Here is a 13,154-nt window from a genome sequence, read left to right as displayed (position 1 = left end):
AAAGGACATACTATCTATACTAACATAAGCATCTTCAAAAGAAAATATAGAGTAAATAAAGGTATCATACAAATTGATTTCATCTATAGTATCCACAAGAACATGCTCACTATGATGCCAAAGAACATCATCAAGGGTATGTTCAAGAATTGGAACACTTAAAGAGTAGTAGGCAATTGGTACACAAAGATCACCTTTCAATCCTTCACATTCATTTCCCATTAGAGTATTTTATTCTCATCTTTCAAGAAGATATTTCCATCTTTAGAAGTAATATTATCACGCCATAGAGGGTTGTTATATAGAATATAGCCCTCAAGATGAGCTACATCATCAACGTTATCCACACCACTAGGTAAGTTACAAGGAGTGATTTTATCATCTTCAAATAAGATATTGTATTTAAAGAGAGAATGATCAATCCTTGAAGAAGAATTAGAACATGTAAGTTCACTCTCAAAAAGAAAACTATCAAGTCTCAATAAGTTTCAAACACATAATCATCCTTATGAGCAAAATAATTAATAGAATTTTCATTAAGAGACATGCGCAAAGGATCACTCCTATTTAATTGAGCAACATTTTTAAAATCATCACTCACTTGAGACTAATTAATCACATCACAAACATACTCAAGTGGTGGACTAGTTTTACACTCATGTTGATCAACAAAATTGTCACAAGACAATGTACCATCACTCATCACATTGCCTTCAACACTTGGTTGATAGAAATTGATCTTACAACAAGAGTTAATTTGGATATTAATAGGATCAAATATTTTATCAACGCTATATACAGCATCAACAATAGGAAAGGAATAATAAGACTCCTATGTAGGTAAGATACTTCTCATACTTAATTGGATACTAGCCATTCAATCATCATTTAAATTTTCCAAAGTGTAAGAGTGACACGACCCAACTCGCGGCCTTGTTGTAATGGGCATCCCAAGTTTGATTGGGACCGATGACCACCCTTGTTACCCAACCCAACCTCCATTTTCCTGCCCTGAGTGGGCTAAATTTCAAACATATAACAAGATAGAGTAACCACATAAGGACTGACTTTGGGATAGGTCTATTCCTAGACTAACCCTACGAAGTTATCCCGACCACCAAACCATACCAACCAAACCACCAAGACAACCCAATACTGAACCAAGAGCCATAAACTAGGACATAACTAAATGAGATCCAAGTCATAATATGATTAATCCCAAAACAAAAAATGATGGAACAACCAACAATATCGTCAATTGGTATCAACCCCAAACCAATGCCAATGTTAAGGCCGACACTAATATTGATCCTACCCATACCAACCCATAGCAATACTACAAAGCCTCTAACAAAATGAGTAAGAATATTTTGATAGGACATGGCCCCAATCATAGACAAAACCAATATCGAGAAATGGAACAAAATGTCAAAAATATCCATAATATGAAATAAAGCCTCTAGTAAAGATGAAAGATCACCACTTTAATCCAATAACTATCCCCGAGTCAATCACTATGTGCGAGGCATAGAATGGTCGGTTCCTACATAGCATGGGTATACAACAGCCCAAAGATGGGTTAGCAGATGAACGCTAGCATGAACTCAAGATAAGGATAAAATAATGTCGTTTATAAAACCATGTAAAAAAAACATCCATATGCACACACCACATAGATATATAATAATGTTGGGAAAGGGAACCGGGTTTAACATATCATTAAATCCCTAGCTTTCTTGCCTTAAAGCTCTTGAGAGAATTATTGAGTATTTAGGAAGAGTTTCTATGTGTTAATGAATAGAAAATAGAGAAAATAACCTTGTAAGTGAGTTAGAAATTGTGGGACCTTATTAGGGTAACTGGGAAAATATCTAGATTACCCCTACTTAAGTTGCACAAAAATCCCATCATAGGGGTATGACTTACCCGTACGAGTCGTACCCTTCGATACGAGTGGTACCCACCGCTCATGTCTAAAGCCACAACCCTTGGACCCAACATTGTCCAATGTACTACTCATCCTAACTAAGTCATATTGACAGAATATGATCCGTACCCTTCACTTGTATCTCTGGCAGAATAGAATCCACAAGAGGTTTGAACACTGACCACCATACGATTCCTGGGTACGACTCATACCCTAGCTTATGAATTATGGTGTACTTAGATCTAACATAAGTTACCAAGTCTAAAATAATACCCAAACTAAACAATTTGTATCTTTCCATATGACTCATACCATTCAAGTCGTACCCATTCCAGTAACCAAAATCCATCCCACCAACCAAAATTGGCCAGCATACTATTGGACCATACCACTTGTACCCTAACATACAACTCGTACCCATGAGTATTATTGGGTCCAGAGATGAATTCTAGGAATTTTCTAAGGTCCGAAAACTAGGGTTTCGTAAAGAGTTAGCTATGTTACATTGAAGTTCTTTAGAAGATTATTCTTTTCCTTTAGGTGAAGGTCCTTTACAAGCTTTGGAAGTATCCATGATTTCCCTCGTCAGATCTTCAAAGGAAATCTCCTTTTTTAATGATTTCTCTTCTCCACTTTCTATGCTTATACCTACACATATGTCTTTTATAATACCCCATACTTCTATCTAGTTTGAAATCATCCCAAGAATGATAGAAACTTACTTTGAAATATGAATCCATTTTTGTACTCATGGAATTTCTAATATTTTCACTTTTTATCATGTGGGATATTGAATTATCTTTTCAACGATACCAATTTTGTCCAAATACGGTATCAAAGTAAAAAGTTATGGACGTTTTACTCAGAGCTGTCAGAATCGCCCAAGCCTTCTCTATAAGTCAGTGAGTCTTTTTTTTGGTCCACATACGATGGTTAAAATTATGGACCATCGATCCAGCGATGGGCTATTGCATGAGCCATCGCAGGTCCCGTTTAGCGAATTTTAAGTCATTTTAAAAAGGGTATTTAGGTCTTTTTCCACCTATTTTAACCCCTAATTATACCAAACCATACCCCATACCTTTATTATTCATCTATAACATCAAATTAGGGTTTTTCCAAGATCTATCCACAAGAACAAGAAAATTCTAGGTGTTTAATTCCAAGTCAAGATTCAAGTTTTCCTCCATCAATCTTCAAGAAATCACAACCTAGGAATGTCATGTGTTGATTCATGGGTCCCTTTCAGCCATGAAGCTCAAGAATCTCTTTTAAAATCAAAGATTTGGGTATTTGTGAATGTTCATGATTTAAATTGAATTGAAATTCTTGTTCGTGATGTTGTGTGGTTTTGATTCATGTTTTAAATTTCATACTTCAATGATTGACACTAGTATGTGATTATTTACATAATAACCATGATAAACACCCTTCAAATTACAAGTTGATTGATGTATCTATGATTATTAGATGTGTTGATGATTCTATAACCAAAGCATGCTCCCCATGTGATTGATTAAATGCCTATGTGAAAGAAAAGTGTCATACTAGTATGATAATATGAAATCCCCATTCATGTATAAGTTTATCCATGTCAAATGTTTGATGAAATGTATTACTCAATGAATTATAGATTTTTTATATTAGTCATTTATTCAAGAAAGACATTCTTTGTCAGTTTCTTTCCATGGAGTCCTGGGGGTACTTATACCCAAAAAATATAGTTGTGTGCCTAGAATCGGTATCATGTTCTCACAATATCCTTAGTCAAGCCATGATCCATAGAATTTAATCAGTCATGTAACTCAAAAAACCTTAGTAATACAGTAATCTCAGTATTATTCTGTCAGTCAATGGAACTTAATTAATTCAGTTCTATAATCCATGATCAGAGTCTATTCAGATGGGAGTAGGAATTAGTACCGAGTGAACCCAAGGATAGGAACTCACCTGTTATATGAGGGTGTGAGTTTTAGAAGTAATCCTTGCATTCTAGAACTACGTATCCAGCGTAGGTTGAGATATAATAGCCTGCTATATGAGGGTAGATGAGGTGTCTTAACCTTTTATATGAGGGTTCCTACTATTCTCACTAGAGTTACCTGTTATATGAGTGTTACTCACAGATTGTCCTTACCAGTGGTAAAGTATTGATACCCTTCTAATTAGGGTTACAGATTGGACCCCAACTCGCCATAATGGCATATTAGGGGCATTTCAGTTAGATAACTACTTCCCATAGTTTTACGTACAAATTCACGACTATCATTTACAGTTATTTAGTCTCAATAATAGAACTCAGATAGTTCTACAGAATTTAGGGCTATCAGATACAGTCAACTCAGAATAGTATGGAACTTTGCTAGTTTTATCAAAAACTAGACTATCAGATATAGTCACTCAGTATCAGTTATTTTAGTTATATAGTTATCAGTATCTCATGTTATCAGTACTCAGATTCAGTAATCATGTTATCACGAATGCAGTTACAGTTATTATGTATTCATGCATGTATTCTCACGTTTATGTTCTCCAGTCAGTTAGTATAGTTCACTCATGTGAACCCTTTGCATTAAGCCTACTTTCCATGCATACCAGTACATTTAAAGTACTGACGCATTTGTGCTATGGTGTTTTATACCATAGGTTCAGAAGCACGAGCTCCAAAGCATCTGTGGCATTCCATTCTCAGTAGTCAGAAATAGCAGTGAATCCTTATCCTTCGAGGAGATGACCATTTCCTTATTATCTCATTAATTAATTTATTTCAGTAGTTGGAGTTAGTTGGGGACATGTCCCATCAACTCCTTATTCAGATAGTTTATTCAGTTAGAGGCTTTTTAGACTATCATGTTCAGATAGTTATTTCAGTGCTTGGGTATTTCATACCTCATCCATGTGTTATGATTTATTAGTTATGTTTCATTTCTGAACCTTAAGGCATTTCAATTCATGTTTCCAAATTTATACAATATATTATACAATGTTCAGGTATAGATATCAGTCATGGGTTAGCTTGTGGTCCTTCGGGGTCATCAGAACTGTGTAGCATTTCGGGTACAAAATTTAGGGCATTACATCCTTATTAAGAGAAGGAAAAATAAAGTTATATTGTGTTGGTGAGAACTCCCTTACTTTAATCTTCTCAACCTCTTTTTTCTCTCTTTGATTGCCACCTTTATCTCCCTTACTCCTCTTATTTTTTTGGCACTTATTTTCATTAGACTTGGATTAAGTGGTCATATTTCCTTGAGATTTTATATGTGTAGGTGGAAAAATATGATTTCCCCATTGTTCTATCACAATTTTAGGCCAATTTTGCTTATTTGGAACTCTATGTCATGCAAACCAATTGGCATCCAAGCATAAGTGTACAAATTACAAGGGAAAGATGTTGCACCAAACCTCCTTATAGTACCCATCTAGGGTGAAGGAAACCTTCACTCTCTCAAAAACCCTATAGCCTTCAAAGAAGTATGGGAAGAACAAGGATTCTCGATGCATCCCCTGATAGTCAACCATAGAAGGAGTGATGTAATTTAAATAACACCAATTATCAAGGATAAGAATGCATATGGGAAACCCAAAAATATCCACCCTTTTTGCGTGTACTTGTTTTCTCAAATCAAAGTTATAAGGCTTAGTATACCCTTTTGGTGAAAAGATAGACCTCATGAACTCTTTCAAGGAACTCTATGTCTGATCGGACTTTCTTGAAAGTTCCTACCATCTTGATGCCACACCTTGAATGTATTTAAAGGCATATTTAGCTTATTCAACTTTGCTCAATCATAATCCTTACAGATCCTTTCACATTTTCATTCACAATCAAGATAACCTTTAGGATCCCGCTCTCCTTTGAAGTTAGGAAGTGTAGGAAGATCATGACTCCAATTATACCTTTCATATCCACCTTGGTTCCCATTTACACATGTTTGGAAACTAGAATAAGAAATACAAGATGTAGTATCCCTAGGCTTTGGAGATGCACACTCTTTTCTTCCTATGAGGTGACCTCTACTATAGCTAGTATAACCATTCACACCAATGCAAATTTGATAAGAAGTACCACAAGATGTAGAGTATGAATCTTTAGAATCCTTATATACATTCTCACCATGATTCGCATAAGATGTATATGAGAAAGGGATATACCTCGCATCATATCCATGCTTAGAGTGAGAAGTGTAATACTCCACATATACCCCATCTACCTCATAAGAACCATCACATAGCTTTTAATCATCTCCATATTTTCTATAAGAACTAGGGTCATCATTCATCTCACATTTTTCTTCAAAACTATAGCCACCACTTTCACAGAACTATTTATCATGGCTACACTCAAAGCCTCCATAATTTCCATCTTTATCATAGCCATAAATTTCTTCACCACAATCATAGTCTCCTATGTAGTAGTCACAATTATCTAAGGCTACAGTAGAAATAGTTCCTTATAACTCTTTGTACCTACTAAATTAAGAAACAATATTAGTAGTAAAATATCCTCTCCAACACTGTAAAAATCTCACCTTTGTAGTCCTAACAATTGGAGTGACAAATATTGAAAGTTTCTTCTACTCCGATGGTAAATAAGGTATCAATCTCTACTAATGTATAGAGTGGATTCTTGTTTAAATGAGTTGAATATATAAAAACTACATACGGAATTGAATAAAAAATTTACGATAAAATGAAAAATAAAAATGCTCAAAAATATAGGACGATGAATGAATTCAAACTCAAGAACTAATCAAACAACTTAGTAAGTGAATTACTAATTATTGATAGTTTAAGAATCAAGATATGAATTTAGGACTCAAGAAGTGAAAATAAGGAATAAAACCAGAGAGATTTGGAGATTAGGACTGTTTGAATGTGTTGGGAACTTGAATTTGATGTTGGGTAGACTTAATCTGTGTTGGAAGTTTGTTACACACCTTAGGAGCACCTCAAAGGCATGTCCAGTGCATAAAAGGGTTGCCTTGACCTGCTGCAGCACCTTGGGCGCATGCCCAGCATATGTTAGACATAGGTGAGTAGCTTAGCTATAGCCTTGACATGCTACAGCATCTCAGACACAGCTGTAAAGCTCGGTAGGTGTAGGTCCATGGCAATTTGGCCGCCCATTGCTTGCTAAATGGACGAAAATGTCCTTCTAGAGGTTCTTTGTGTAATCTTCTCTTGGAAATTTAGTAGATGCTGTAGTACAAACACTTTTAGAATCTTTTTCCTCCTTCTTTTTGTATCAAATACTTACCTTTGAATGATTTTCCAAGATGAATATAACAATCTCCTCAAGAACAGCAAGAACACCTACTTTTCCAACTTTTTTTTAGCTTAGAATGAGTTGAAATTTTGAAACGGAGAACTTTTCAACATTCTAAACTCATTCCAAACATTATTTTGCACAAATTCCTTACCAAAATCTTAATATTTTCAATTCACTTAATACTTCTTCAACCCAAGCTTTCAACAAGGATAGAACACTCAAATAAGCTCTAATTTGACTTAAATTTGATATTTGGACTCGAATAGTGTTAGGAAACACAAATCTAAGACTAGAAATACAAGAAAACACAAAAATTAAAAACTCAAAATTTGACGTAAGATCTAAAATGTGAATAGTAATATTTTTTTTTTATTTTTGATTTTTCAAGACGACTAGACCCAAATTGAATTTGTAGAAACAAAATCAACCTAAGCTCTAATACCAAATAATAACGATCAAATTATTGAAATGAGAAAACAACTATGAAAACTAAAAGAAACTATGAAATTGAAATTATGGAAAGTAATGGGATAAAAGGATACATGAAAAAGATAGTTAAATAAACACAATGAAAGGACTTGAAAGAAAATAAAGGGTACATTAAACTCGTAACCCTAAATCAATTAAACCAAAAAACACATCTAATCTCTTACATTGACCCAAGGGAATCAAAATGCCCTTATAATCACTGTTTCTAAACAAATGCCAACAAACACTTTTCCAAGCTCCCATTCACTCTCTCAAGAGTTTTCATACATTCATCATCAAAAACAAACCAAGGAAATAAGATAGATCCTATGTATTTATAGTTTAGGCTAAATACTACACATTTAGGATCTAAAAGTTATCTAATGGCAAGAAAAAGCCCACTAGGGGCTATTTTAACCGACTCTTGAAATACTAAAGCTGAGCAAAGCCGTATCCAAAGCACCTTGGGAGTATGTCCCTTCCAAGGGTTCTTCTAGCCCTGTCTTGTGCTCCTTAGACCTTGTAAAAGTCTTTTGACCCTTCTTAATGATAATCTTCATCCATGTGGTAGCTTTTCATAGGACTAAGGAGTTTTCAAGCACCTCTAGCATCAAAAGTATCCCATCCAAAGGTTCGAAGGTAATTTCTCTTATACCAAAGCTAGATATTTCTATCGAAGGTTTATTTTGTAGTTTTCTATTCAGTATATAAAATATTGTTCCATATGAATTACTCCTCTAGATATGTTATTTCATTATTCAATAAGATTTTTTTATGATCTAGGGTTAAACAAGATCCCCTATGATTTGAGTAAATACTTTAATTCTTAAGGATTATTTATAAGATTTCTTTAATCTTTTTCTTGTTTCATGAATTAGCCTTATATGTGAAATTTTATGGTCCCTTCTTCATGAACTTAAGTAATTTAGGAACTGTATGAATTTATTAAATACTATGACTTTTAAAGAACAAAATCTTATTGTGATGATAGGAACTTATGAATTACAAATTGTGAATTTGTTTGAGAAACGTATAATGTATTTTTGTTTTTCATATAAACCTTATTACTATTCTTTTCTTTATTGAGTGTTGTAACCTATCTTTTTCATGAAGACTAAGTATTTTGAATTTTGCATAATGACGTACTTTCCTACAACATCCATAAGTTCATGTGTTATCAATACACGAACTTACAAGGTGTGATATAATTGTACAAATCTTGTATAAGACTTTTGCTAAGCTAAAGAATAATTAATAAAATACACATAAATTCAATTTGGTTAATCTAGGATCATGATCTAAAAAGACTAACTTATGAACTCAAGCAAGAAGGAACGAAATAATGTTATATACTATGGGCTTAATATATTTAGATGGTTAATTGATAAGGTCTTAGTTGAAAGGGATTCATTACCTAAAATTATGTTTGGGTACATATGTGTGGATTGCTCTGCAAGTCAGACAACCCTTTACATTTTCCCCTAAAGAGGATGATTTGGCATGTTTTTATGTTGTTTTATACAAATGTACTAAACTATGAAACATATATGGTTTAATGCCTAGGTGATAGGGTTTTGATTGGAACCATGTGGTGTATAAATGCATCATGTAAATTGAGCCAATTATTTCTACTTAATAAATTATAATATGATAACAGGTGGTTCTATTTCCAGAACCCTATTTATGAGAATAATACCGCATTCGTTGTTGTTGTTATATGTGGTTCTAATTATACTTTGGTAATTTATGCTTATATCATTTACTTCATGCCCATTTTTCAAAGTATTGTTTTAGATATGATAATGTTATGTCCTTTTCTCCCTGTTTTACATATCATACATTTATTATATGATTTAGTATTATATTATTTCATGATGTTGATTTAGGGATACATCATTAAGTTTAGAAAGATCATCTATTGGTGAGCCCTCTATCTTTCTTAGAGACTTAGATTAGTATGATTATCTATTCTTAGTTATAAATATGTTGGTGATCCTGTTCTAGTAGACTTTTATTTATGTGTAGAGGCTTTGTAGACACGTGTAGTTGTAAAAGTTGAAACTTTTTCAGTTTACTTCAGATGTCTTTGGATAAGAAACTCCTATCTTTTACTGCTAGCATAAGAAATATATTTACTTTTTTTTTATTATTTATGATTTTAAATTCTTCTTCTTTATTTTATAATTAAATGTTCATGATTAAGCTAGGTGGTTTGCTTAGGTCAGTGATGGTCGCAGGTGTCAGTTACATCTAGGGTCTAGGATAAAAGTGTGACATGGTAGGAAGCCCAATCTTGTAATAATTATGATTTTTCTTCATCGTCCGTCGTGACCTACAGTTCTACTAAAAATTTCACAATGCAGCAAGTTTTATCCAACTATGTAATGTGTATACACTGTATTAAAGTTTGTGCATAAATATCCTCTATATCATTAAAATTATCTTGTAAAAACTTTTTTCCACGTAAGTTTATTCAAGTATCCTAATTGTCTCTTTCCAAACTTTATTTGATTGTGTTTTTGGCAGTATTATTCCACTTCTCCCAATTTACTTGATTGTTATGATCTGATAGGAATTATTTAGAGTGCAGAGACAATAAAAAATGTAGTAAAAGAAAATTTTGATGCTCCATCAAAAATCTTTGCACTTATTTTTTGAATAAAAAAGTCAAAGGGCTAGTTTTATTACAAAATCAAAGAGAAAATATCTACAATGTCTAAATGAGCATAGTATAAGGCGAAACCCAACCCAATTAAAACAAACAAAAAAATCTAATAAAGCAAGGCGAAATCAGCTAAGAAACAAAAGCTAATCAAGAAGGTAAAAAGGCTATTATGGAATGTCAAAAATGAAGCAAAAATAACCTAGACACACTGTCCACCCTCAGCGGCCTAGCTTGAACCCTAGCCATTGACATAACTAATAATTGATCAGTTATAAATAGTAAGGCCACTGGTCAGTCAACGATGGCTGACCAACAATTACCTATTACATCTGTAGAAAATTTCCCAAAACTTTATCACCCTAATTCGCCTAAAAGTCCTATTTTTTCTATAGATCCTAGTCTTGGCATTTCGGGAGTGGAGAAGAACCAGTTGAGGACATAAACCAGTTGTTAAATATTTTTTTAAAATATAGTTGTATGTAAAAGTCGTGATAGTCTGAAAATTAATAGTATAAAAAAAGGTAAAACTAAACTAAGGGTCATGTATGAATACTGGGTTTGAGACTATGGAATGTAAACTATACAATGACCAAGTAAATAAACTTATAACTAATCAATATTGTACTGAATAAATTGATTACAAGGCCATTCATAATATGGAACTAAAATATAAACTGAGGACTGTAGGAGCTAACAATAATTTACATAACCCAATTTGAGAAAATTAAGGTCTATCATGTAACCCTAATTAGAAGGGTGTCAGGACCTTGCAAAAGGTACCAACACTGGCTGGCATAGATCTACTAAATTGATATTCAAAAGGACTACGGTTCATTCCTCAATTGATGGGGGCCCCTTATAACCTATGGTGGTAGCATAGTTTTGGAACTTAGGGAGAGGCCCCCTTGTAACCTACAGTGGTGTCATAGTTTTGAAATTTAGGGACTACTACTAATGTTCTCAGCTTAACTAATGAGAGAGATTTTATCCTTGTGTTTACTTGGTTCTACGTATGACCCCTAACTAAATAACATGAAGCATAAATTGATATTTATGCTCAATTTAGTAATATTCTTGAAAATAACAACATACGCATAATTGAAGTGCTCAAATATATCAACTTATATATGTATGAAATCCTAGGGATTAGGTGTTCATGACCCATCAGCTCTGACTAATGCAACTGAACATGATGATATTAAAATTTGATCATAATAGGGAAAGCAAAAATTTTATTGGCACGAGTACAAAATCATTAATTTACCAACATACCAAGGGTTTAAAATTCTATGTATATGAAAATACAAAATTCTATAGGAAATCATAATATGTCAACTAGCATGGATTAAAATCCAAAAAGTCATGATAAATAGTTCTTAATAGCCTAGAAACTCAATAATCTCATATATCTTGATCATATGCTTGAAATCATAACTAATATCATGTAAATCATGCATGGAATTCAGAATAGCATGAACGATATAATATGGACTTAATAAACCATGAATAATCATTAAAACATGCTTATGAGTGACAAATATATCATGTGGCATTGAGTTTAAGCTTGGAGTAAATATTAAGTCAAACCCTAGTTTATGAATATCATAATATTCAGGAACAAAATAATATTTTGGGTATGAGGATTAAAGGAGATCCTCATTGAATACTCACATACCTAATTACTTTTGATTCTTGAAATAGATACTTTGATTATTTGAACTTGGAGATAAAAAAACCTAAATTTCTTTCTTTGGAGAAGAGAAAATTACATGTCTTTTGAGTAATTTGTGTGTTGAGTTGAGAATGAGGGATTTGGAGTTGTTTAGGCTTCATATTCAGCCTTAGAATTGTAGGAAGTTTTCTTTAGATTTTGACAGTGAATGTATAAGGGACAAAGGTAAAGTTCAAATGAATTTAAAATAGATTTGGATTAAGGGTGTTCCCCTTATAGTGTCCTTCTTCTTTGTAGATTGTGGATGAAAACAATACTATTTTGGTGGTAATTGTTAGAAACAGAATGAGTGACAATGTTATTTGTTGTTGCTGTACTGAAGGGGTTCAAAAATCTATGAAACATCTATTTATGAATTGTTCTATTTCTAACAACATTTAGAATGAATTTGTTATTTTTCTAGGGGTAATTGGTCCTTTAATTCAATTGAAGAATGGTGTGTGTAAATGGCTGAAAGTTAATAGAGAATCAAAATTAAAACCATTTTAGGAAGCTTCTTTATTTATTTTGTGAAAAATAAGGAAGAGGGGAAACATTATCAAGCATGGAAGAAGATGTCTCAAGTTAGCATGAGGATGGATATTAATATAAATTTAAGCTATATGGATAGGTGCATCTATCTCGGGTTAACTATTATTCCATTACAATTCTTGATTTGGCTAAATTTGTGGATGATTATACCCCTAGAATTGCCAGTCAATTTGTTTAATAAAAGCTACCTAGATTGGGTTTCTTTAAGTGTAATTCTGATGATGCATCTGATGGTACCTTGTTTAGGATCTTCTTATGTAAAAAGTGATACTGGGAATTTACTATATCCAAAAGTGTCAAGAATTGGTAATAACTTAAATTTGATAGTAGAGGTGATTGCATAAAAGATGGGATTGGAACATTGTACTGAGCAGAATTATCTCCCATTAAAATTCAAAACTGACTCACTTGATGTGAAGAAAATAATAGAAGGGAATTAGGAAGTCCCCTAAAACCCAACAATGCTTATTAATAAAATCAAAATATAAATGAAGGAGGTGGACGTAATGGTGAATCAGGCAATAAATTAGTGGATTATTTAGCTAATTATGTTTTCTGT

Source organism: Capsicum annuum, chromosome 4 (assembly GCF_002878395.1).
Source record: "Capsicum annuum cultivar UCD-10X-F1 chromosome 4, UCD10Xv1.1, whole genome shotgun sequence".
Taxonomy (NCBI): domain Eukaryota; kingdom Viridiplantae; phylum Streptophyta; class Magnoliopsida; order Solanales; family Solanaceae; genus Capsicum; species Capsicum annuum.
The sequence above is the reverse complement of the archived record's forward strand: the minus strand, read 5'-3'. Positions refer to the sequence as shown.